General features: G+C 40.7%; 1 pseudogene; it reads right to left on the reverse strand.

Moving 5' to 3' along the window:
* Positions 1-23,016: 23,016 nt before the first annotated feature.
* Positions 23,017-23,992, reverse strand: LOC112321348 (RNA polymerase II subunit A C-terminal domain phosphatase SSU72 pseudogene; annotated as a pseudogene).
* Between the last annotated feature and the right edge of the window lie 268 nt (positions 23,993-24,260).

Here is a 24,260-nt window from a genome sequence, read left to right on the forward strand (position 1 = left end):
GAAATAAAGAACAAACTGACAGGGACCAGAGGGGCCCAAGAGGGATAATGGGGGGAAATAGAGGAAGGGTCAACAAGGAACATGTATAAATGACCCATGGAAAAAAACAAAGGCAGGAAGGATGGAAGGTTGGAGGTCAGGGTGGGTAGGGCAGGGGGAGGGTGATGGAGAAAAATGGGAACAACTGTAATTGAACAACAATAAAAAATAAATAAATAAATTTCCTCAAACTGAGAATATTCAATTGGACAATGATAAAATAATACTAGAAATCAATGTAATTAATCAAAAGAATGTCATAAAATAAGAGAATAACATTTAAATGTACTGCAACAATGATAAAAGGTAAAAGTTTTCAAGAAGTTAAAAAGGAAAATCTTAATTGATTATAAAAACAAAAAATAATTTTCTCATATACAGTGTCTATAAGAACTGCTAGATATATTCCTAGATATGCTTAATTATCTGTAGGAAATCTTAGCTCTTTTTCAGATTACAACCTCCTTCACAGGACTTGAAATTATAGGATCTCTCATACAATGCAAATGACCTTCATTACAGTTGAGACCTTCTGATAAAACCTTAGATCAATTTTATATTAATTTTCACAAAGTTTCCACTTGTGACTTATTCCATCCCTGTTATTATTGATGTATGGCTTTTTGCCAGGGGTTACCATTCACTTCAGTTGTATATATATTCTATATAACACACTCCCCATTATTCTGTTATGATTCCATGCCTTTTTTGTTTGTTCTGACACCAACACATAACATTGTAAACATCTTATTGTTAATAGCATTTTGGGAGAGAGGAGAAACTTTGTTCCTTTCAAGGGGAGTAACTGAAAGAAGAGAGCATTGTGACTAAAGATAAGCTGAGGTGGATGGGCAAAGCAAGATCCAAATGAGGTAGGAAACACATACATATCTAGAAACTGAGACTGTCACATTTGTCTGCTGTGTTAAAAAAAAAAAAAGTATTTAACATACACACCATAGATAGGTTACGGAAAGATGTGATCTTAGCTATGTTTTTTCTTAATGTTTTTTTTTTATTGTTATTCAAGTACAGTTTTCTGCCTTCCCCCCACTCCTCCCCACCACTCCAGCCCTCCCCACCTTCTTCCCTTGTTTCCACCTCCCTGTATTATTGTCCATGTGCCCTTTATAATTGTTCGTGTAAACCCTTCACCCTTTCCCCCATTATCCCCTCCCCTCTGCTCACTGTCAGCCTGTTCTCAATTTCAATGTCTTTGGATATATTTTGCTTGCTTGTTTGTTTTGTTGATTAGATTCCACGTATAGCTGAGATCATATGGTATTTGTCTTTCACTGCCTGACTTATTTCACCTAGAATAATGCTCTCCAGTTCCATCCATGCTGTCACAAAGAGTAGGAGCTCCTTTCTCTCTGCTGCATAGAATTCCATTGTGTAAATGTACCATAGTTTTTTGATACATTGATTCACTGATGGGCACTTAGGTTCCTTCCAGCACTTTACTAATATAAATTGTGCTGCTATGAACATTGGGGTGCATAGGTTCTTTTGGATTGGTGTTTCAGGATTTTTAGGATATACTCCTAGCAGTGGAATTGCTGGGTCAAAAGGCAGTTCCATTTTTAGTTTTCTGAGGAAATTCCTTATTGTTTTCCATAGTGGCTGCACCAGTCTGCAATCCCACCAATAGTGCACTAGGGTTCCCTTTTCTCCAAAACCCCTCCAACTCTTGTTGTTTATTGCTTTGTATATGATGGCCATTCTCACTGGTGTGAAATGGTTCCTCATTGTGGTTTTAGTTTGCATCTCTCTGATGGCTAGCAATACTGAACATCTTTTCATATGTCTCTAGATCTTCTGTATGCCCTCCTTGGAGAAGTGTGTGTTCAAGTCCTTTGCCCATTTTTAATTGGGTTGTTTGTTCTCCTAGAGTGGAATCATGCAAGTTCTTTGTATATTTTGGAGATCAGACCTTTGTCTGAGGTATCATTGGCAGACATGTTTTCCCATATGGTTGGTTCTCTTTTCATTTTAATGCTGTTTTCTTTATTTGTGCACAGGCTTTTTATTTTGATGAGGTCTCATTTGTTTATTCTTTCCTTTATGTCCCTTGCTCTAGGAGACATATCTGTGAAAATATTGCTGCATGGAATATCTGGGATTTTCCTGCCTATGTTCTCCTGAAGGACTTGTATGGTGTTACAACTTATGTTTATGCCTTTTATCCACCTGAATTTATTTTTGTGTATGGTGTAAGTTAGTGATCAAGTTTCTTTTTTTGTTTGTTTGTAGCTGTCCAGCTCTCCCAACACCATTTGTTGAAGAAGCTGTTTTTGCTCCATTTTATGTTCCTGCCTCCTTTGTCAAATATTAATTGACCATAGAGACTTGGGTTTATTTCTGGGCTCTCTATAGTGTTCCATTGGTCCATTTGTCTGTTCTTATGCCAGTACCAGGCTGTTTAGACTACAGGGGCCTTTCAATACAGTTTGATGTCAACTATTGTGATCCCTCTTACTTTTTTCTTCTTTCAAACATTGCTGCAATAATTCAGGGTCCTTTATGTTTCCACATTAATTTTTGAAGTCTTTGTTCTATATCTGTGAAATATGCTATTGGTACTTTAATAAGCATTGCATTCAATCTATAAATTGCTTTGGGTAGTATAGACATTTTGATGATGTTAATTCTTCCACTCCATGAATGCAGTATATGCTTCCAATTGTTTGTGTCTTCCTTAATTTCTTTCTTCAGTGTTGTGTACTTTTCTGAGTACAGGTCTTTCACCTGCTTGGTTAGGTTTATTCTTAGGTATTTTGTTTTTCTCATTTCTATATCAAATGGGAGCTTTTCCCTGACTTCTGTTTCTGGTATTTCATTGCTGGTATACAAAAATGCCTTTGATATCTGAATATTAACTTTGTATCCAGCTGTTTTACCAAATTCATTTATTAGTTAACACAGTTGTTTTTTTTTTTTTTTTTTTTTTTTGGTGGACTCTGTAGGATTTTCTATGTACACATCATGTCATCTGGAAACAACCACAGTTTTGTTTCCTATTTTCCAATTTGAATGACTTTTATTTCCTTTTCTTGACTGACTGCTGTGGCTAGGACTTCCAATACTATGTTGAATAGAAGTGGTGAAAATGGACAACCTGGTCTTGTTTCTGATCTTAGTGGGAAAGTTTTTAGAGTTGGCTCATTGAGTATGATGTTCGCTGTAGGTCTCTCATAAATGGCCTTAATTAGGTTGAGGAATGCTCCCTCTCTTCCAACTTTGCTGAGTGTTTTTATCAGAATTGGGTGCTGTATCTTATCAAATGCTATTTCCACATCTATTGACATAATCATATTGATTTTCATCTTTGCCTTTGTTTATGTGATGTATAATGTTTATTGATTTGCAAATATTGTACCATCCTTGCATCCCTGGAATGAATCTCACTTGATCATGTTGTATGATCTTTTTAATATATTGCTGGATGTGGTTTGCCAATATTTTGTTGAGGATTTTAGTGTCTATGTTCATTAGAGATATTGGCCTGAAGTTTTCTTTCTTTGTTGTGTCTATTTCTGGTTTTGGGATTACGATGATGCTGTCTTCATACAAAGAGTTTGGGAGCCTTCTATCTTCTTGGATTTTTTTTGAATAGTCTGTGATGGATAAGGGTTAGCTGTTCCTTAAATGCTTTGTAGAATTCTCCTGTGAAATTGTCTGGACCAGGGTTTTTGTGGGTTGGGAGCTTTTTGATTACTGTTTCAATTTCATCAGCTGTTATTGGCCTGGTTAGGCTTTATTCTTCTTCTACATACAGTATTAGAGGACCATATTTTTCTAGAAATTTGTGCATTCACCTAGGTTATCAAATTTCTTGGCATATAGTTCTTCGTAGTAATTTCTTTTGTGGAAATACAATCCTTTGTATTTCTGTGGTATCAGTTGTAATCTCTCCTCTTTCATTCTGATTGTGTTTATTTGGGTCCTCTCTCTCTTTTTTTCTTGATGAGTCTGCTTAAAGGCTTGCCAATTTTATTTATTTTTTCAAAGAACCAGCTCCTGGATTTATTGATCCTCTGGATTACACTTTTAGTCTCTGCATCATTTCATTCTGCTCTCATCTTGAATATTTCCTTGCTTCTACTCACTCTGGGCTTCTTTTGTTGTTGTTCCTCCAGTTCTTACAGATGTATGGTTAGGTTGTTCATTTGATATATTTATATCTTTTTTAGGTAGGCCTGTATTACTACGAACTTCCCTTTGAAGACTGCTTTCACTGTGCCTTAAGTTTTGGAGTCTTTTGTGTTCATTTTCTTTTGTTTCCAGAAACTTTTTGATTTGTTCTTTAAACTCATTCTTGACCCATTCATTGTTTAATAGCATGCTATTCAATCTCCATGAGTTTGAGTGTTTTTGGGTTTTTTCCTTGGTGTTGGTTTCTAGTTTCAGTCCCTTTTGGTCAGAGAAAATGCTTGGTATGATTTCAATTTTGTTGAATTTGTTGAGGCTTGATTTGTGTCCTATCATGTGGTCTATCTTTGAAAATGTTCCATATAAATTTGAAAAGGATGTGTATTTTCCTTTTTTGGGATGAAAGGCTCTATATATATCAGTTAAGTCTGTTTGAATAGGACATTGTTCAGTGCCACATTATCTTTGTTCATATTTTGTTTTGAAGATCTATCCATTTTTGACAGTGGGGTGTTGAAATTCCGTACTATAATTGTGTTGCTGTCAATATCTTTCTTGAAGTCCTCCAAGATTCTGTTTATGTATTTGATTGCTGCTATGTTGCGTGCATGTATATTTACAATGTTTATATCTTCTCAATGGATTCTTCCCTTGAGTATTATAAAGTGACTTTCTGGGTCTCTTTTTATCGTCCTTCTTTTGAAGTCTATTTTGTCTGATATGAGTGCTGCTACCCCTGGTTTTTCTTCTGTCCATTTGCTTAGAATGTTTGTCTCCAGCCATTCACTTTCAATCTGTGTAGGTCTTTTGTTCTGAGGTGGGTCTGTTGTAGAAAGTGCATGTGTGGGTCATGCTTTCTTATCCATTCAGCTTTTCTATGTCTTTTGATTGGGGCATTTAATCCATTCACATTTAATGATATTATTGATAGGTACTTATTCATTGCCATTTTTTTCATACCTGTGTTCCTCTCTCTCTCTCACTCTTTTTTTCCTTTTCTTAAAGCAGACCCTACCTTTAGCATCTCTTGCAGAGCTGGTTTGGTAGAGGTGTATTTTTTGAGGCTTCTTTTGTCAGGGAAGCTCCATATTTGGCCTTCTATCTTAATTGAGAGCCTTGCTGGATAGAGTAGTCTTCGTCACAGGCCTCTGGTTTTCATTACTTGTAATATTCTTTGCCATTCCCTTCTGGCTTGGACCGTTTCCATTGAGAAGTCAACTGCTAGTCTTATTGGGGCTCCCTTGTAAGTTACTTCCTGTTTCTCCCTTGCTACCTTTTAGATTCTCTCTTTGTCTTGGAATTTTGCCATTTTCTTTATGATGTGTCTTGAAGTGGGCCTCTTTGGGTTCCTCTTGATTGGGACCCTCTCTGTTTCCTGGACTTGTGTGACTTTTCCTCTCATCAAATTAGGGAAGTTTTCCATCATTACTTTTTCAAACAGGGTTACTATCCTTTGCTCTTCTTCTTCTCCTCCTGGCATCCCTTTTATTCGGATATTGTTATGTTTCATGTTGTCCTGAAGTTCCCTTAAGATCTCTTCATTCCTTCTGAGTCTCTTTTCCTTTCTTGCTCTGTCTGGTTGCTTTTTTCTACCTTGTCCTCCAGGTCGATGATTCGATCCTCTGCTTCATCCAGCATGCTTTTCAGTCCTTCTAGTGTTATTTCTGAGGTTTTATTGTTCACTTCTCCCTGGTTTTTGTTTATACTTTCTATTTCTTTTTTCATGGTGTTGTAGTTCTCACTCAGTTCCTTGTAGTTGTCTGTGAGTTCCTTGAGCATCTTTATAACCATTATTTTGAATTCTATATCTGGTAGTTTGCTTATCTCCATTTCATTTAGCTCTTTTAGCGGGGAGTCTTCCATTCTTTTTGATTGCATGTTCTTTTTTTGTCTCCCCATTTTAGGTGACTCTTTTTGTTTGTTTCTGAGCTTCCCGATGTTTCGCTTTGCTAGGTGTCTTTGCAGGGTGAACTTCTATGGTAGGAATTCTGTGGGATTCAGTGGTGTGGTCTCTTCGATGTCTTTGTCTGGATGCTCGAGGTTTGCCCTTTGTTCTGTTTGTGTGGGCTCTTTGTTGCAGTTGGTTTTTTACCTTTTGGTGGTTCCTTTGTTGGTGGTTTCTCTCCTCCAGCAGGTATACTGATGTTTGCAGCTCCAACCTATTCTTTTATGTGATCAGTTGTAGGTGGAAGGCAAAATGGTTTAAGACAGTGGGAGAGTATTCTATGGGGTTTAAAGTACTGACAGGTAGAGAAGAGATAGGAGGTTCTTTGGATAAATATAACATTAAATGTGATATTTCACCCAACCAGCCATTTTTTATAAAATGTGAAAGAGAGATAAGACTCTTCTTAGAAGGGAGGAGGATTGTGAGCTGAATCCAGAAAACAGACCACTTGTGCAAGGTTAGATGATGAGATATAGTGAGAGCAAAGGACAGAAAGTAGGTATGGTGTGTGAGAGAATAGAGGTAACAACACTAAGAAATCTCAGGAATAAAGTGAAGTGGGCTAAGATCAGGGAGGGTTGCTGTGTAGAATGTACAATTGTATGGAACAACAATTATTTACAATAGTACTAGAACAACAATAATATGACAAGAAATATATGATTTGGATAACCAGAATACAAACTACCCAATGAAGAGTAGTGTGTTATTGGAACACGAGTGAAGTGAAAGAAGGAAAATTAAAATATAAGAAAGAGAGAATAAGAAAAACCAGTCAAACAATGCAATTAAACAGAGAACTAAAGGGAAGAAAACTAAACATAAGGAAGAGAAATTTAAAAAATGCTAATAAAATAAAAGAAGTATACATAATGAAAAATAATCATAATACAAGTAAACAATAAAATGCCAGCTCTATGGAATAGCAAAGTGGCATTTGTATCAGCTTCTCAGTTTTTTGGGTTAGCCTTGTGCTGCCCCTTTGGATCAATCTCTCAAAATTTCATAACTCTGCGTCTTATTGTATTACTTGGGGGAAGAAGAAAAGGGGGAAAAAAAGACAGAAGAAAGAAAAAATTACCCTCCTGTTGACTTTAAATCCATTGAGTGAATTCTGCTGGTCTTCCTGGATGGCACAGGAAGAGGCGTGCTGGGTTTCGCTTTTTCTCTTCCTATGGTTTTGTGAGGATGGGGAGCAGGTCTTTGCCTCAATAATCACAGTTGTCCAGCTTCCAGCCCATGTGCTCTGTGAACTCCCAGGCCCCCACTGTCCATCTGTGCCAGGTCTGTGCCTTTAATTCACCAGTCCCCTGAGGTCAGTGAGGTGTGCCTCCTCCTTGCTCTTTTTGAACTCACTGGGCCAGAGCCCACTGGTCACCCTCTCGGCAAGCACTGCCAGTCAAGCGAGGGGCATGGCTCAGATCAGCCACTCAGACTCTGGGCAATCAGCACAAGTCAAGCTTGGTTGCACAGCTCAAATCCCCCTCCGGGTGAGCCAGCCTCTGTGTGAGAGTTCCTTACAAAGCAGCTGCCTGTCATTCTTAACAAGAAAACGGCTTTTCACACAGCCCAACTTTCCAACCAGTCTGGATAGTATCCATGTCGGGGTCTGTCACAGCCCAACTCTTCTCCCTTCTCCAGATGTCCCCTGGCCCCCCAATTTCTCTGGTAATGACCTAGCAGGCATCCATAGTCCCAGTGGATGTATATTGCCTCTGTGTGTCTCCCACTTTGTCTCTATTCCCTCCAATGACTTCCAGGATCCAGGTCCCTCCTCCTGCCAGGCTGCCTTTCTTGCTCTGGTAGGGGAGGGAGGTGGTGATCTAACTCTCCTCCAAGTATCCCGGTGGCAGGCACATGTCGTGGGGCCACAGCAGCTTAAGTCCCTGCGCAGATCCCAGGGACCTTACCGTCCCAGCACAATCTCCTCACCGTCTGTTTTTCAATGTCCTCTACAATTTTTGGCCTCCACACTTCATATAAGCTGGGATTCCATTGGCTGTTCACTCTGTTCCTCAGAAGATTGGCTAGGTGTTCCAGCTGGGCACAGGGAGAACTGGTCTCTGTTCCCACCTACCTCACCACCATCTTCTGTCCTTGAATATAAAAGCTAATTAAACACAAGGATTAAACTTTCTAAAACTTAAAGAATGTGTGCCTTTCCAGGTAGGGGCTAGTTCTGAATAAAGTATGAAACTGAGATTACTCATTCATTCTATTTAGAGAACAAATGAGAGATATTGTCATTATTCAAAAAACCCAAGACAAATATGGGAAGTCAGGCACTAACACTAGTCAGTAAAACTTATGACTGTTTCAATTATATGCACCCTATTTTTAAAAAGTGAGGCAAAACATATATATTCCAAGGAGCAGTTTAGCTGTGTGTGTGGGGTGGTGGTGGTGAAGGTTAGAGAGTGGAGGGATTGAGGAAAAAGGAAAAAGGACTCATGGATATGGACAACAATGTGATGATGCTGGTGGGGCAGGGGGATATAAAGGGACTAAATGGTAAGGGAAAAAATACAACATAGATCAAATCAAAATAAAATGAAATAATTAGAAGCTAAAAAAAAGAAATATTTTCCCAAGCGAGCCAAGAATACAGGTAGAAAAGCAAAATGGCCTTTGTTGTAGCAAATTTTACAAAACAATAGAACCCCGCCCCTTTCCTCTGTTTGTAAAGGAATCAGTATGGACTTCTGGATATAGATTAAAAGGAATTAGACATACAAAGAGGAATCTTTTCCAAGAAGTGTAACACACATGGTTATTGTCTGTGGGTTTATACTTACTTTTATGTGGACGTAACCAAATAGTCATTTGAATCATTTCATTATAAATACTATTTCAGGAACTGGCATTAACACTCTAATTATGCTCTTGGATATTGTGACTGCATAGGAACTTTTATTTAACATGATCTTTTCCCCTTTCTTTCCTTTTGATTCACATTGGACTCTTCTAGCACCCTGATTCACCTGTCCCTCTCTTTCCTTGCACTTCCACATCCTTAATCACTCACTCGTCAGGAAAATTAGGTTGTGGTCAGTATTGGTCTCAGGAAGAAAGATAGCAGTGTGCTGACAACGGAAAGAGTTTTAGTCAACTGAAGATAACAACTCCTGGCTGGGTGGCTTAGTTGGGTAGAGCATCATCGCGATACACCAAAGTTGCAGGTATGATCCCTAGTCAGGGCACAGACAAGAATTAACCAATGAATGCATAAATAAGTGGAACAAAACATCAATATTTCTCTCTTCTTTCCTTTTTCTTTCTAAAATTAATATAAGTAGATAAATAAATGAATACATACACTAAAGATAACATCTAGGCCTCAGATGTGTTTCAGGTTCAGACCCAGAAAACCACAAGGATTCCACCAACAACACTCTTTCTTTCTTTCTTTTATTTTTTTTTCCCTTGGAGATTTCTGACTCAATTCACTGATGAGGACACTGACTCTCAAGAGTCCAAGAGTTTGTTTGAAAACACAAAGCATTTTCATGGGTAGCTATTTTACCTCTGGTTTTCGTTTTTGAATTCCAGAACATGTGGATGAGTTTCTATTTATTTATTTTGTATTGAATTTATAGGAGTGACACTGGGAAATAAATTTAAGTAGGTTTCAATTTTACAATATTATGACACACTATCTGTCTACACTATTGTGTTTTATTATTTAAAGTCATTTTTATCAAGTTATTTTTTCCTTTTTTTGATATATTTATTGATTATGCTATTACAGTTGTCCCATTTCTTGCCCCCCTCACTCCACTCCATCCTGCCCACCCCCTCCCTCCCACATTCCCCCCCCACCATAGTTCATGTCCATGGGTCATACTTATAAGTTCTTTGGCTTCTACATTTCCTACACTATTCTTACCCTCCCCCTGTCTATTTTCCACCTATCATTTATGCTATTTATTCTCTGTACCTTTCCCCCCCTCTCCCCCTCCCACTCCCCTATTGACAACCCTCCATGTGATCTCCATTTCTGTGGTTCTGTTTCTGTTCTAGTTGTTTGCTTAGTTTGCTTTTGTTTTGGTTTTAGGTGTGGTTGTTTATAACTGTGAGTTTGCTGTCATTTTTACTGTTCATACTTTTTATCTTCTTTTTCTTAGATAAGTCCCTTTAACATTTCCTATAATAAGGGCTTGGTGATGATGAACTCCTTTAACTTGACCTTATCTGAGAAGCACTTTATCTGCCCTTCCATTCTAAATGATAGCTTTGCTGGATACAGTAATCTTGGACGTAGGCCCTTGCCTTTCATGACTTGGAATACTTCTTTCCAGCCCCTTCTTGCCTGTAAGGTCTCTTTGGAGAAATCAGCAGACAGTCTTATGGGAACCCTTTTGTAGGTAACTATCTCCTTTTCTCTTGCTGCTTCTAAGATTCTCTCCTTCTGTGTAATCTTGGGTAATGTAATTATGATGTGCCTTGGTGTGTTCCTCCTTGGGTCCAGCTTCTTTGGGACTCTCTGAGCTTCCTGGACTTCCTGGAAGTCTATTTCCTTTGCCAGATGAGGGAAGTTCTCCTTCATTATTTATTCAAATAAGTTTTCAATTTTTTGTTCTTCCTCTTCTCCTTCTGGCACCCCTAAAATTAGGATGTTGGAACGTTGCAAGATGTCCTGGAGGTTCCTAAGCCTCTCCTCATTTTTCCGAATTCTTGTTTCTTCATTCTTTTCTGGTTGGATGTTTCTTTCTTCCTTCTGGGCCATACCATTGATTTGAGTCCCAGTTTCCTTCCCATCACTATTGGTTCCCTGTACATTTTCCTTTGTTTCTCTTAGCATAGGCTTCATTTTTTCATCTGGTTTTCGAACAGATTCAACCAATTCGGTGAGCATCTTGATAACCAGTGTTTTGAACTGTGCATCCGATAGGCTGGCTATCTTTTCGTCGCTTAGTTGTATTTTTTCTGGAGCTTTGAAGTGTTCTGTCATTTGGGCCTTTTTTTTTTTTTGTTTTGGCACATCTGTTACTTAAAGGGGCAGAGCCTTAGGTGTTCCCTGGGGTGGGGTAATGCTTGTTGCTGCTCTGTGATGCTGTACGTGAGGGAGGGGCCGAGAGGGAGCAATGGCGCCTGCTCCACTCTCCACCGGATTTTAGCCACTCCCTCCACTACCCACAATCAAACTGGCCCCCTCTGTTGCTGGTTCACGAGTGGGTGGGCTTGTGCACACTCTAGGCCCCTGTGGGTCTCTCCAACGACCTCTCCTGTGAGACTGGGAGTCTCTCCTGCTGCTGCCCCAACCCCCATGGGCGTTTTCAATCAGAGGTTTGAGGCTTTATTTCCCCCGCGCTGGAGCCCTGGGTTACACGGTCTGCTTTGCTCCCTGCCATTCGTCCTGGTTTATCTGTGGTCAAATGTGGGGCCGCGGGGTGCTACCCACTGCTCTGCCTGCCCCGTTCTCTGCCACTCTGAGTCCGGCTTTCTCTGTTTATCTGTGCGTGAATGTGGGGTCACAGGGTCTGCTAGTGGTCAGACTGCCTGCCCCGTTTGCCCCACACTCCGCCAGTCTCGGTCCCACCACAGCAACGCGAGTCCTCTCCGGCCCGGTGCCCGTCTCCACCTCTCCTACAGGTCTGGATGTATGTTTCTTTTTTATCTACTTGGTGTTGGACTTCCTTGCCATTGGATTTTCTGTCAGTTCTGGTTGTGCGAGGAGGCACAGTGTGTCTAGCTATGCCGCCATCTTGGTTCTCTATATTTATAGCTTTAACATGGGGTGTTCTGAACTTGGGAGTGCCTTACTGGTGGTCATTTTCAAACTTCTCTATCCCCATTATTTCCTTTGGTGTCTTCAATTGAATCTAACAATCAATAAGAACTTCTCCAGGTCTTGTTTTCAGTTGTTGCGATGACACGTCGAAGTGGATATCCCGGTCCTCCCACAGCGCATCCAGCACCGACATGATGACCGAGGCCTGCTGGAGGGCCTCTCCGCAGATGTGGAGGCCTATCTATTATTTCCTTTTGTATATCAACTCACCCACTTCCATTCTTTTTTGAAGTATATTTTATTGATTATGCTCTTACAGTTGTCCCCTGTTTTTCTCCCCTTTACTCCCCTCTGCCCTGTACCCCCCACCATCATGCCTTCACCTTAGTTCATGTCCATGGGCATACATATAAATTCTATGGCTTCTCCATTTCCTATACTACTCTTAACTCCCCCCTGTCTATTTTGTACCTACCAATTACGCTTCTTATTCCCTGTACCTTTTCCCCATTCCCTTCCTCTTCACTGACAACCCTCCATATGACCTCCATTTCTGTGATTCTGTTCCTGTTCTAGTTGTTTGCTTAGTTTATCTGTTTTTGTTTTTTAGCTTCAGTTGCTGATAGTTGTGAGTTTGTCATTTTAATGTTCATAGTTTTGATCTTATTTTTCTTAGATAAGTCCCTTTAACATTTCATATAATAAATACTTGGTGATGATGATGAACTCCTTTAACTTTACTTTGTCTGGGAAGCACTGTATCTGCCCTTCCATTCTAAATAATAGCTTTGCTGGATAGAGCAATCTTGGATGTATGCCCTTGCCTTTCATGACTTTGAAAATTTCCTGCCAGGCCCTTCTTGCCAGTGAGGTTTCTTTGGAGAAATCAGCTAATAGTCTTATGGGAACTGCTTTGTAGGAAACTGTCTCCATTTCCCTTGCTGCTTTTAAGATTCTCTGCTTATCTTTAATCTTGGGTAATGTAATTATGATCTGCCTTGGGGTGTGCTTCCTTGAGTCCCAACAACACTCTTTCAAAACCAAACAGAACAATGCCATGGTTCTCATCAGGACCAGATGTAATGATCAACTTCCCCGGGTCAGACCAATCAGCGGAGACTGCAACCTTTACTCCTTTAGTCACCACGATTATGATTTTTTTCTCTTATAAACCCATCCCCTAGAAGCCATTAAGGAGTCAGCCCTTAGAGCATTAGCTCACCTGTGACTCTGGCCTTGGTGGTGTTTCCTCAAATAAACTTTTACTTTCTTTGCTGCAAACTCCTGTTCACCTTAGACTGGGTAGTGATGCACGCAGTCGAACAACATCTTTAGTTTGTTAACAACATTAATTTGTTCCCATGTTTTATAAACCTGACTTTCAACCAGAAGTCACAGCAAAGAAAAATAAGGCACATATTATCTTTGCTATAATAATAAATTTCACTTCTACACTAGTTTAGATAATACATATTTCTGTTTATTCTAGACTAATTACAGGCTCATTGCTATGAACCTTTACCAAGGCTTCCTATCAGACCACCAAAGTCTACCATTTAAGTTTCACTGCTATTTTCATCTTCAAATATTAAAGGCACATGTCATTTGCCTTGGGAAATATCAGAAGCCTCTAGTGGAAGCCAAAAATTTTGTATCATCATTCCCTACAGCACACACAACTAAGCTAAAATAGGTCTGTTGTATTTCCTGATTGCCCCAATGTAAGGTAATTTGTGTTCAACTGTGATTGTTGAGTACTGAAAAGTAATCAATATACTGCTTAGATTCAAACAAAAATGTAAAACAAACCCATGTATGATAAATAACTTAAAACAAAATGACTAAGATTTCTACTAAATCAGATTATTTTCATTAGAATGATCATTTATGACTGATTTGGAGGTGTAATAACTTGCAAATTAAGTTGTCAAGAAACTAGGCTGTTATGCCCTAAATGACCAAGTGTCCACAGAACGTACAATGAAAGATGCTTTTATTTAATTTTAATTTTTTATTGTTATTCAGTTACAGTTGTGTGCCCTTTCTCCCCATCCCTCCACCCGACCCCGGCGGAACCCCCTCCCTCCCCCACCTCCACCCTCCCCCTTGATTTTGTCCATGTGTCCTTTATAGTAGTTCCTGTAATCCCCTCTCCTCACTGTCCGCTCCCCACTCCCCCTGCCCATCGTTAGATTGTTCTTAACTTCAATGTCTCTGGTTATATTTTGTTTCCTTTTTTCTTCTATTTATTATGTTCCAGTTAAAGGTGAGATCATATGGTATTTGTCCCTCACCGCCTGGCTTGTTTCACTTAACATATTGCTCTCCAGTTCCATCCATGCTGTTGCAAAGGGTATAAGCTCCTTCTTTCTCTCTGCTGCATAAAACTCCACTGTATAAATATACCATAGTTTTTGGATCCACTCATTTGCTGATGGGCACTTAGGTTGCTTCCAGTACTTGGCTATTATAAATTGTGCTGCTATGAACATTGGGGTGCATAGGTTCTTTTGGATTGGTGTTTCAGGGTTATTAGGGTATAATCCCAGCAGCGGAATTGCTGGGTCAAAGAGCAGTTCCATCTTTAGTTTTCTGAGGAAAGTCCATACTGTTTTCCACAATGGCCTCACCAGTCTGCATTCCCACCAACAGTGCATTAGGGTTCCCTTTTCTCCGCATCCTCTCCAACATTTGTTTGTGGATTTGTTTATGTTGGCCACTCTGACTGGTGTGAGAAGTTACCTCAATGTGGTTTTAATTTGCATCTCTCTGATGGCTAGTGATGCTGAGCATCTTTTCATATGTCTCTGGGCCCTCTGTATGTCTTCCTTGGTGAAGTGTCTGTTCAAGGCCTTTGCCCATTTTTTAATTGGGTTGTTTGTCTTCCTGGAGTGGAGTCGTGTCAGTTCTTTATATATTTTGGAGATCAGGCCCTTGTCTGAGGTATCATTAGCAAATACGTTTTCCCATACTGTTGGTTCTCTTTGCACTTTGGTGCTGTTTTCTTTAGCCATGCAGAAGCTTTTTATTTTGATGAGGTCCCATTTGTTTATTCTTCCCTTTATGTCCCTTGCTTTAGGGGATGTGTCTGTGAGGATGTTGCTGCGTGGAATGTCTGAGATTTTCCTGCCAATGTTTTCCTTGAGGACTTTTATGGTGTTATGACTTATATTTCAGTCTTTTATTGATCTTGAGTTTATTTTTGTGTATGACGTAAATTGGTGATCGAGTTTCATTGTTTTGCACGTAGCTATCCAGATCTACCAACACCATCTGTTGAAGAGGCTGTTTTTACTCCATTTTATGCTCCTGCCTCCTTTGTCAAATATTAATTGAACATAAAGGCTTGAGTTTATTTCTGGGCTCTCTGTTCTGTTCCATTGGTCTATGTGCCTGTTTTTATGCCAGTACCAGGCTGTTTTGATGACAGTGGCCTTGTAATACAGTTTGATATCAGGTATTCTGATCCCTCCTGCTTTGTTCTTCTTTCTCAGAATTGCTGCAGCTATTCGGGGTTGTTTATGGTTCCATATAAATTTCTGAAATGTTTGTTCTATATCTGTGAAATATGTCATGGGTACTCGAATAGGGATTGCATTGAATCTATAGATTGCTTTGGGTAGCATGGTCATTTTGATGATGTTAATTCTTCCAATCCATGAGCATGGTACATGCTTCCATTTGCTTTTGTCTTCCTTAATTTCTTTCTTCAGTGTTGTGTAGTTTTCTGAGTACAGGTCTTTTACCTCGTTGGTTAGCTTTACTCCTAAGTATTTTATTTTTCTTGTTGCTATATCAAATGGGATTTTTTTCCAGATTTCTGTTTGTGCAATTTCGTTGTTGGTGTACAGGAATGCCTTTGATTTCTGAGTATTGAATTTGTATCCCGCTGTTTTGCCAAATTCATTTATTAGGCCGAGTAGTTTTTTGGTGGAGTCTATAGGATTTTCCATGTACACTATCATGTCATCTGCAAACAGTGACAGTTTCATTTCCTACTTTCCAATTGGGATGCCTTTTATTGCTTGTTCTTGTCTGATTGCTGTGGCTAGGACTTCCAATACGATGTTGAATAGGAGTGGTGAGAGAGGGCATCCTTGTCTTGTTCCTGACCTTAGTGGGAAAGCTCTAAGTTTTTGTCCATTGAGTATGATGTTGGCTGTAGGGCTCTCATATATGGCCTTTATGAGGTTGAGGAATGATCCCTCTATTCCCACTTTGCTGAGTGTTTTTATCAGAAATGGGTGCTGTATCTTATCAAATGCTTTTTCTGCATCTATTGATATGATGATGTGATTTTTGTCTTTGCAGTTATTGATGTGATGTATTATGTTTATTGATTTGCGAATATTGTACCATCCTTGCATCCCTGGGATGAATCCCACTTGGTCATGGTGCATGATCTTTTTAATGTATTGCTGGATGCGGTTTGCCAATATTTTGTTGAGAAGTTTTGCATCTGTATTCATCAGCGATATTGGCCTGAAGTTTTCTTTCTTCATTGTGTCTTTATCTGGTTTTGGGATTAGGATGATGCTGCCTTCATAAAAAGAGTTTGGGAGTCTTCCATCAGTTTGGATTTTTTTCAAATAGTCAGTGAAGAATAGGGGTTAGCTCTTCCTTAAATGCTGTGTAGAATTTTCCTGTGAAACCATCTGGTCCAGGGCTTTTGTGTGTTGGGAGTTTTTTGATGCCTGCTTCAATTTTGTCCACTGTTATTGGTGTGCTCAGGTTTTCTGCTTTTTCTTCATTCAGTTTTGGAAGATTATATTTTTCTAGAAATGTGTCCATTTCACCTAGGTTTTCAAATTTCTTGGCATACAGTTCTTTGTAGTAATTTCTTACAATCCTTTGTATTTCTGTGGTATCAGTTGTAATCTCTCCTCTTTCATTTCTAATTGTGTTTATTTGGATCCTTTGTCTTTTCTTCTTGATGAGCCTACTTAAAGTCTTGTCAATTTTGTTTATGTTTTCAAAGAACCAGCTCCTGGATTCATTGATCATTAGAATTGTGCTTTTAGTCTCTATGTCATTTAGTTCTGCTCTAATCTTGGTTATTTCCTTCCTTCTGCTTGCTCTGGGCTGTCTTTGTTGTTGTTCCTCCAGTTCTTGTAGGCGTAGGGTTAGGTTGTTTGTTTGAAATGTTTCTACCTTTTTAAGGTAGGCCTGTATTGCTATGAACTTCCCTCTCAGGACTGCCTTTGCTGTGTCCCATAGGTTTTGGGTTCTTGTGAGTTCATTTTCATTAGTTTCCCGAAAGTTTTTGATTTATTCCCTAATCTCATTCTTGACCCATTCATTGTTTAATAGCATGCTATGCAGTCTCCATGATTTTGAGTTTTGGGGGTTCTTTCCTCTGGGGTTGGTTTCTAGTTTCAGTCCCTTGCGGTTGGAGAAAATGCTTGGTATGATTTCAATTTTCTTGAATTTGTTGAGGCTTGCTTTATGTCCTATCATGTGGTCTATCTTTGAAAAAGTTCCATGTACCCTTGAAAAGAATGTGTATTTTGCTTCTTTGGGATGAAAAGCTCCATATATATCAGTTAAGTCTATTTCATCTAGGGTATTGTTAAGTGACACAATATCCTTCCTGATATTTTGTTTGGAACTCCTGTCCATTTTTGATAGTGGGGTGTTAAAGTCCCCTACTATAATTGTGTTGCTGTCAATATCTTTCTTGAAGTTCTCCAAGATTTTCTTTATGTATTTGGGTGCTCCTATGTTGGATGCATATATATTTACAATGTTTATGTCTTCTTGGTGGATTCTTCCATTGAGTATTATGAAGTGACTTTCTGGGTCTCTTTTTATGGCCCTTCTTTGAAAGTCTATTTTGTCTTATATGAGTATTGCTACCCCTGCTTTTTTTTCCTGTCCGTATGCCTGGAAAATTTGTTTCCAGCCCTTCATTTCAGTCTGTGTCAGTCTTTTGTCCTGAGATGGGTCTCTTGTAGGCAGCATATGTATGGGTCATGTTTTCTTACCCATTCAGCTCATATTCTATGTCTTTTGATTGGAGCATTTAATCCATTTATGTTTAAGGTTATTATCAATAGGTAGCTATTCATTGCCATTTTTTCCTGCCTGTGTTGCTCACTCTTTCTCTTTTCCTTCCTTTACTTAAAGCAGTCCCCTTAGCATCTGCTGCAGAGCTGGTTTGGAGGAAGTGCATTCTTTTAGACCTCTTTTGCCTGGGAAACTCTTTATTTGGCCTTCTATCTTGATTGAGAGCCTTGCTGGGTAAAGTAGTCTTGGTTGCAGGCCTCTGGTTCTCATTACTTGGAATATTTTTTGCCATTCTCTTCTGGCTTGGAGCGTTTCCATTGAGAAGTCAGTTGTTAACCTTATTGGGGCTCTCTTGTATGTTACTTCCTGTTTCTCCCTTGCTGCCTTTAAAATCCTGTCTTTGTCTTGGAAATTTGCCATTTTAATTATCATGTGTCTTGCAGTGGGCCTCTTTGGATTCCTCTTGCTTGGGACTCTCTGTGTTTCTTGGATTTGGGCGACTTTTTCTACCCTCATATTAGGGAAATTTTCCATCATTACTTTTTCAAACAGGTTTTCTTTTTTTTTTTTTATTGTTATTCAATTACAGTTGGTGCCTTTTCTCCCCATCCCTCCACCACACCCCAGCTGAACCCACCTCCCTCCCCCCTCTCCACCCTCCCCCTTGGTTTTGTCCATGTGTCCTTTATAGTAGTTCCTGTAATCCCCTCTACCCACTGTCCCCGTCCCCACCCCCCACCCCCGCCCTGGCTATTGTTAGATTGATCTTAACTTCAATGACTCTGGTTATATTTTGTTTGCTTTTTCCTTCTATTGCTTATGTTCCAGTTAAAGGTGAGATCATATGGTATTTGTCCCTCACTTCCTGGCTTAATTCACTTAGCATAATGCTCTCCAGTTTCATCCATGCTGTTGCAAAGGGTATAAGCTCCTTCTTTCTCTGTGCTGCGTAGAATTCCATTGTGTAAATATACCATAGTTTTTGGATCCACTCATTTGCTGATGGGCACTTCGGTTGCTTCCAGTACTTGGCTATTGTAAATTGTGCTGCTATGAACATTGGGGTGCATAGGTTCTTTTGGATTGGTGTTTCAGTGTTCTTAGGGTATAATCCCAGCAGCGGAATTGCTGGGTCAAAGGGCAGTTCCATTTTTAGTTTTCTGAGGAAATTCCATACTGTTTTCCACAGTGGCCTCACCAGTCTGCATTCCCACCAACAGTGCACGAGGGTTCCCTTTTCTCCACATCCTCTCCAACATTTGTTTGTGGATTTGTTTATGTTGGCCATTCTGACTGGTGTGAGATGATACCTCATTGTGGTTTTAATTTGCATCTCTCTGATGGCTAGTGATGCTGAGCATCTTTTCATATGTCTCTGGGCCCTCTGTATGTCTTCCTTGGAGAAGTGTCTGTTCAAGTCCTTTGCCCATTTTTTAATTGGGTTGTTTGTCTTCCTGGAGTGGAGTCGTGTGAGTTCTTTACATATTTTGGAGATCAGGCCCTTGTCTGAGGTATCATTGGCAAATATGTTTTCCCATACTGTTGGTTCTCTTTGTAATTTGGTGCTGTTTTCTTTAGCCCTGCAGAAGCTTTTTATTTTGATGAGGTCCCATTTGTTTATTCTTTCCTTTATGTCCCTTGCTTTAGGGGATGTGTCTATGAGGATGTTGCTGCGTGGAATGTCTGAGATTTTCCTGCCAATGTTTTCCTCATTCAAACAGGTTTTCTATCCCTTGTTCTTCTTCTTCTCCTTCTGGTATTCCTATTATACGGATATTGTTACGTTTCATGTTGTCCTGCATTTCCCTTATTGCCTCTTCATTCTTTCTGAGCCTGTTTTCCTTTTCTTGCTCTTTCTGGGTGTTTTTTTCTACTTTGTCCTCCAGCTCACTGATATGATCCTCTGCTTCATCAAGTCTGCTTTTCATTCCTTCTACTGTTTTCTTCAATTCAGAAATTGTATTCTTCATTTCCTCTTGGCCCTTGTTGATAGTTTCTATTTCCGTTTTCATGTTGATATAGTTTGCAGTGAGTTCATTGTAGTTTCCCTGTAGTTTCTGGTAGTTCTCTTTGAGCTCAGAGAGCTCAGTGAGCTTCCTGATGACCATTGCTTTGAACTCAGTCTCTGATAGTTGACTTGCCTCTTTTTCAGTTAGCATTCTTTCTGGGGCTTCCTCCTTTCCTTTCATTTGGGAATTGTTTCTTTGTCTTCCCATTGTTTGTGAGCCTCCTCTTGTTAGCCTCTGCTCTTAAATTGATCTGTTCTGACTCCCTGGGTTTATGGTATGAACTTCTATGGTAGAATGCCAATGGGATTCAGTAGTGCTGTCTCCTTAATCTTCTGTGCTCACTGGTCTTGAGCTGACGTTTATGGGTGTAACACGGTGTAACTCTGGTGTTTTCAGCACTCCAGGTTTTGTTTTGTCACCTGTGGGATAAAGAGAAATGGGGGAAAAAAGAAAGAAAAAGAAAAGAAAGAAGGGAAGGAGGGGGAAAGGGAATAGAAAAGGAAAGGAAGGAAGGAAGAAGGAATACGGAAAGATTGGAGGCAAGATAAGGAGGAATTTTAAGAAAAATTAAAACAAAAGAATAGAGAAAAGAAGGCAGGAAGAAGGAAGAAAAAAGGTAAAGGTTGGAAGGAAGAAGTAATAAAAGAACGGGAGAATGACAGAAAGGAAGAATGAATTCAGGGGGAATGGAGGAAAGAAAAAAGAATAAAAAAAGCCTTCTGCTGGCTTTAAACCAGTCAGGTTAGTTCTGCTGGTCTTCCTGTCTGTGGAAGTGGAGGGGGTGGTTGGAAGGATTGGTTTCACTTTTCTCCCTTCCTGAGTCACACTCTTCGCTGTTGTTCAGCCTCAAGTCCAGTTCCTCAGGGTCCTTCTGATCCCCACTAGGCCTTTAATTCACCAGTTGTGCTGTCCTTGAGTTGCACCAATTAGGGGCAACTCATACTCCACCTTCTTTCTCTTTGCTGTCTTAGATGCTAGGGGCTCTCGGTGCTGCTGTGGGGTAGTTCAGCCCTCTACTGGGTCAAGTCTTTCCGGGGAATGCAGTCTCCCCTAGTTCTGTAGCTCCCCTCTGCTGGGTGTTCTGCCTTTGTCCTAGACAGCCAGTAGGCCCTGCAGGGCTGTGTGCGCAGGGGCTATGTAGGAGTAGTAGGTGTGGTCCCTCGCAGGCACCCAGGCCATTGATTAGCTAATCTGCTGCTTTTGGCCTGGGTCACGTGTGGCTGGCTGGTCTGCAGCTCTAGGTGGATCCAGCTGCTTTCGGCCCGAGTTGCGCAGGCTCCTCGGCTGCTCTCGGACTGAGTTGCGTGCTGCCTTTCCAGCTGCTTTGGGCCTGAGTCAAGTGGCCCTGGGATCCAGGCTTTGGGCCTGTGGGTGGGGCAGCTAGCCTCTGCTCCCGGTTCGTACCCACCCGAAGTTTCAGGTGTGGACACCCCGCCGGGGTTTCAGCTGTGGGCCCCCAGTCTGCCTTTCTGGGTGGGGGCCTGCCAGGCTTCAGGTGAGCGCTGGGGCTGCTTATCCCACGTTCACTGTCCAGGGGAAGAGGGGGGAGGGGCGCCCGAGGCCGTGGCTGCTGTGGAGAGTTCTCTAATTAGCTGCTGAGTGCCTCTATTTTCTTTATCTTTTTGAGAAATTCTTCCTATTCAAGCCCCCCTGGTCCAAACAAGCACCTGGCTGCTCACACATTAGGCCTGGCTCTCTCCCAAGAATCCTGCAGCAGACCCTGTGCCCGGGCCGGGGCTTTAGCCACCCTGGTCCCCGCACTGGTCCCAGGGACCTTATTGTCCTTAAGCTCTCTTCTTACCATCAGATCTTTCAATGTCCTCTATCTTTGGTCTCTGATCTTCATATATGCTGGAATACCGTTGGCTGTTCGCTCTGCTCCTCAGATCAGTTAGGTATTTCACTGGCGTTGACCGGAAGTGGACTCTGCTCCCACCTATCTCGCCGCCATCTTCAAACTGCATGAAAGATGCATTTTGAGGCTTCAGACTTTACTGATTATGTCCAGGGTAAGAATGTTTCTTTCTTTTTCAGCCTTATCCAAAGAACAGCGTTAACGAATAGGGCTGGTCTACCATTTCTTCATTTAAAAAGAAAGATTTCATTTATTTTTAGACAGAGGGGAAGGGAGGGAGAAAGGGAGGGAGAGAAACATCAGTGTGTGGTTGTCTCACACGTGCTCCCTACCTGGGACCTTGCCCACAACCCAGGCAATTCCCTGACTGGGAATTGAACCTCTACCCTTTGGTTCGCAGGCTGGTGCTCAATCTACTGAACCACACCAGCCAGGGCTGGTCTACCATTTCGCAGATAGAGAACAAGAGGTTAACATACGTGCCTCAACTTTAATTAACTGGCTGATGTGCTTGACCAGGGAATTAGTTCCTTACATTTTCAGTGTCTTCTCAGTAAAATCGATTACTTCCTTTTAATACCAACTCCACAGTAAATGCTGTTAAAAATGAAACCTGATAGAAAAATTTCAATTTACATGAACAAAAGCACACCTCTGGGGTCAATTAATCTTTAAACTTCACATAGAGGTTCATTCAGTCATAAACGTGTAAGATGATTCAAGTGAGTCAAGAGTCTGAAGAACTGAGAAAAAACAAAAACAAAAACAAAACCCAAGTAGATAATCCAGTCAAGAATAAACAATGTGGTCACTCTGATGTGCCTTGTAGATTCTATACCAACTGACACATTTCCTTTTTTTGTTGTTTTTTATTGGACAGTTGCAGGTTCTTTCATAATTAGATACATCCCTGTGTTTTTTATTCAGGTATTTGTATGTCCCAGTCAGGCAGGGGAGGAATGCTAAAAGATTATATATATGGCTATAAACTGTTTTTTATTCATAAACATAAAACAGTTTTCTTCATAACCTTCAAAACCTAAATCCCACTCATAAGTAAAAGTGAGATTAAAAATTTGTTGTTAATCTACATTTGTATATATCTTCTCATCTCATGTACAGTCTATTTGGACACTACTACTGCACTGATAGAAATTCTCAAAGCAAAAAAAAAAAGGGGGGGGACAAGACAACAAGACAAGTAACACAACGGAAAAAGCATTAACAAGAGGAAGCACAAAAAGACAACTTCGGGAGGCACACCTACCTAGGCTGGTCAGTAGAAGCAGACAGTACTCAGGAAGGGCCAGTCACACTTCTCCTCAAAATCCTACAGCAGTTCATCTAGTTCATCCTCCATGTCATCCCTGAGCAGAATGCACTGGCAGAGCTCTAAGAGGAGGAACGCCCCCACGATGACCTCATTGTCATCATCCTGGATATTCAGGTTGACCATGTGCACCTGCTGGCAGGTCACCTGATCTCTGGAATTCATTTCTTCCACCATCTGGTTGTGCACTCTCTCTTCACAGGTGAGGATCAAGTCAAACAGGTCTTTGCAGTTCTGGAACCTTTCTGTCTGGGGTTTGATTCACTTATTTCTCTCCAACATATTCAAAATGCCATTCTGTGGGTATAGGTCTTTGTCTTTCTGAACAAGATCTTTGTACATCTGATCACAGCTGGTTTGGAAATCATAAATCTTGGGCTTTTCAGGTGTTGGTCTTGGAAGCCTCATGTGAGTCCCTGTCCCAAAGAACCTGACACTGAATTCAGTTTCCTAAAGATGTGGTGTGCCTCCGTACTCCAGTTCTGGTTACTGGAGCACACCACTGCCAGCTGCAGCTGCTGCACCCTCCAGTTCTGGTGTTTTCTCAACAGGAAGATAGTGGCCTACGCAACTGTCAATCATGATGTGGGGCAGTGGCAAAGGGAGAAGAGGTAGCTGGGAGTAGCAGCGGTGGTGGGAGTAGCAGCAGTGGTTTTGAGTAGCAGTAGAAGTAGCGGTGGCTGTGGTGGGGGTGTGTTGAATTAGCACGTGTGACACAGGCATGTGCACAGCATCCCCACGCCTACCCAAAGCCTCAGTAAAGTATGTGGTAGATGTATGTGTTCAGTGTCCCAATGGTCTCTCCCCACCAATGACATATGTGCCACAAGTGTGTGCATCTCAGCAACCTTTCTGTTTTGTTCCAGAACCCCAACTTTGGGCAGAAGGTGGCTTACCCCATGGACATGCTAGCACTGTTCATGGTGTCTGTGGCAGAGGACAACGCTCCTCACAGGCACTAACCACTGGCACCGACATATTTCCTTTTTCAATAACTTCAATCTGGGAATGCTTACAGCTTTCACTGACAAGCTTTTCTTATTTGTATGGTTTTGTGAACAGGGAATTTATCCCATACCAGACTTTGTCTTCTGGGAAAGCAAAGATGGCTTGTTTGTCCCCTAGTGGATGTAGAACAGTGTTAGACGCACAGGAGCACAGGAGTTTCTCAGGTAATATTTGTTAAATGA

The sequence above is a fragment of the Desmodus rotundus genome, chromosome X, assembly GCF_022682495.2.
Source record: "Desmodus rotundus isolate HL8 chromosome X, HLdesRot8A.1, whole genome shotgun sequence".
In the NCBI taxonomy this organism is placed as follows: domain Eukaryota; kingdom Metazoa; phylum Chordata; class Mammalia; order Chiroptera; family Phyllostomidae; genus Desmodus; species Desmodus rotundus.